Source organism: Cervus elaphus, chromosome 9, assembly GCF_910594005.1.
Source record: "Cervus elaphus chromosome 9, mCerEla1.1, whole genome shotgun sequence".
NCBI lineage: Eukaryota > Metazoa > Chordata > Mammalia > Artiodactyla > Cervidae > Cervus > Cervus elaphus.
In genome coordinates this window covers 45,948,312-45,950,863 of record NC_057823.1, presented here as the reverse complement: position 1 = coordinate 45,950,863, position 2,552 = coordinate 45,948,312, and the positions used below count along the sequence as shown (strand labels likewise).

The 2,552-nt window shown below is 42.7% G+C and overlaps 1 pseudogene; it reads right to left on the bottom strand.

Annotated features, from left to right (window-relative positions):
• Positions 1-959: 959 nt before the first annotated feature.
• LOC122700975 lies at positions 960-1,696 on the bottom strand (annotated as a pseudogene).
• Between the last annotated feature and the right edge of the window lie 856 nt (positions 1,697-2,552).

Below are 2,552 nucleotides of genomic sequence, written 5' to 3'. Positions count from 1 at the left end.
TCATTTCCACTGAACATGTAGTGGGGTTAGCTCACCTGCCGACTCTCTCCTGCTTTTATTGTTTGTAGACTTGTGAGGATGGCCAGTCTGACTGGTGGGATATGATTTCCCATTGTTGTTTTGATTGGTATTCCTGCAGCAATTAGGGATGCTGTGCATCTACTCCTGTGGTGGAGGTTTGCTTTTGTTTTTTCTTGTTTCCTTGTGAGGAAAATTTACTGTGGCAATTGACTTCTTTTTTTTTTTTTTTTTGCAATTGACTTCTTGAGACTCTGCTGTGTTTGAAATTTATTTCTGCAACCCCCGCTCTGGGAGATTTCCTGTGGGCAGCTGTCATTAACAGAAACTCCAGGGCTTGTGAATTAGAGGTGCTGGTCAGCCTCTTTGGTCAAGTTGTAGTTATAGGAAATGTTTACAGGCGACTGCACTTTTTAAAGCACATCTCTGGTTCCTGGGAAAGTCAGCATCCTGGGCTGTGGATCAGAGCGAATTGTACCTGAGCAAACACCTAAGGGCAGTGTTTCACTACTTTCCCCCCATAAAGCATCACACACACACACACATACACGAGACTAATTACTGCTGGGTCCACAGCACCCTGCTGAGTGTGCTTCTGTGCCTAGGAGGCTGCACTCCAGAAAGGAGGCTTGAATTGGAAGGCATTTGCACCAGGGCATTTGCAGGGTTCATAATATTTGCTCCCTAGTCCCTGGAGGCCTGGATCCTGCTAGGGAGTCTGGTCCAAGTCAGAACATAGCAGACAGTAGATGTTTATTTATTTATTTATTTATTTTCGCCTTCCCAACTTTATTAAAGAAAAAGCAATGATGGTAAATCTCTAGAACATGGTCAATTTTCTAGGATTCTTCCCTCGAAAACATGACATTTCCAAACACATGCCAAAGCTTACATGGTTCCCAATTGTACTAAGTAGGTGAGAAGCTGAAATCCTAAAATGTTCATCTTCCAACTTTTTCCAGTCTGTGGTCTGTCTTTGGGTCAGCAATAATTGCCTGAACAGCTACTATGGCTTCATTAATTTTTGTCTGTAGCTCTCTGAGCTCTTCTACATGCAGTAATCGCAGAATTTGAGCAGCCTCATTAAGAACTGCATCCCCCGTGTCAAAACCAAGAATATGCTTGTCTAAGGCAACCGGCAAGCCCTCTTTCGTTTGATTTGCTTTAGCAACTGCATGTGTGTCAGGCGCTTCTGGACCAAAATGCAAATTGCCTTAAGCATTACCAGGTAATCATCATGACGCTGAACCTAAAGAAGGTTAGCCAAAGCCATTACATCAGCCTTAAAATCAGGATTATTTACATCCAAATTGATCAATGGCTTTGCATTTTTGGCTGCATTGTCAGCGTTTTTTGTATTATCAGGTACCAAGTCCTTGTTGTATTTTTCATCATTATCTCCATACTCAAATCTAACAGCTAAGCCAAGAAGCCAGTTGATCGCTTCCTGTCGATCTTGAATCTTGAAAGGACAGTTAACATCTCTGAGATACTTTTCAAAGAACTTGGGCCAGTCACTGCTGTGGATGTTTCTTAAATTACCTCTGTCTTCAATTTTATAGTGTCTGATTTTCTGGTCCTCAAGCCAAACAATGAAGTTTCTAAATTCTGTTTCATCTTTGCAGTTGAAGCCAGCAGGGTTGCGGTAGTCAAGTGCTGTCAACTTGCGTCAGAACATGGTCCCGGCTGCTCGCTCCGGTCCCCCGGGATGCGGCCAGGAGAGGCGAGGCTAGCAGACAGTAGATGTTTAAAAAGGGTTCAGTGAAGGGCACCCTGCCAGGCTGTGTCCAACCAACCCTAGTCCAGCAGTGGGAAAAGTCTGCTTGGGCTCCAGGGATGGGGTAGCAGCCCCAGTCAGGGAGGTCAGGGGGAATGAAGTAGGCACGGCTTCTCTTTCTTTCTCTTTAATATCATGCTGATGTTATGTTGCAGTAGTTGATTTGCGATGTTCTGACTGTTGTCATATATAGCTGCCTGATTCAGGTATAACGTATCTATGAGATATGTCTATTCTTTTTTGGACTTTTTTGCCATAGAAGGTCAAACAGAGTGGTGAGCATCAGGTACTGGTGGATTATGTATCTCAGATACAGTTTTCTGTGTATACAAAAAGGAAGGTAGGAGATAATTTCTGTGGATTCTCTCCTAGAAATACAGATTTCTGTGTATAAGTTAGAGGTATAGGTTCCCATGTATGTGGGAAAGGAAGGAAGGAAGGGAGAAAGGAAGAGGATAATCCTTGGGAATTATTGATTATACATACAGGTTTCTATGTCTATGTTAGTTCAGATCTCCTGATTCATTTTCAGGCCCTTCACATTCTTTTTTCTTTTTCTTGGAACCCTTTGTTTGTGTTTGAAATCTCAGAGTTCCTTTGGGCTTGTAAATTTGATACTTTGTATGTCTATTGATATTTTGCCTAGAAGGTACATCACACACTATTGTCTTCCTATGCCTGACTGACTTCTCTTAGCAATGATCATTTAAGGTCCATCTCTGTGGTTACCTGTGGACATGTGACCCCAGTTTCAAGG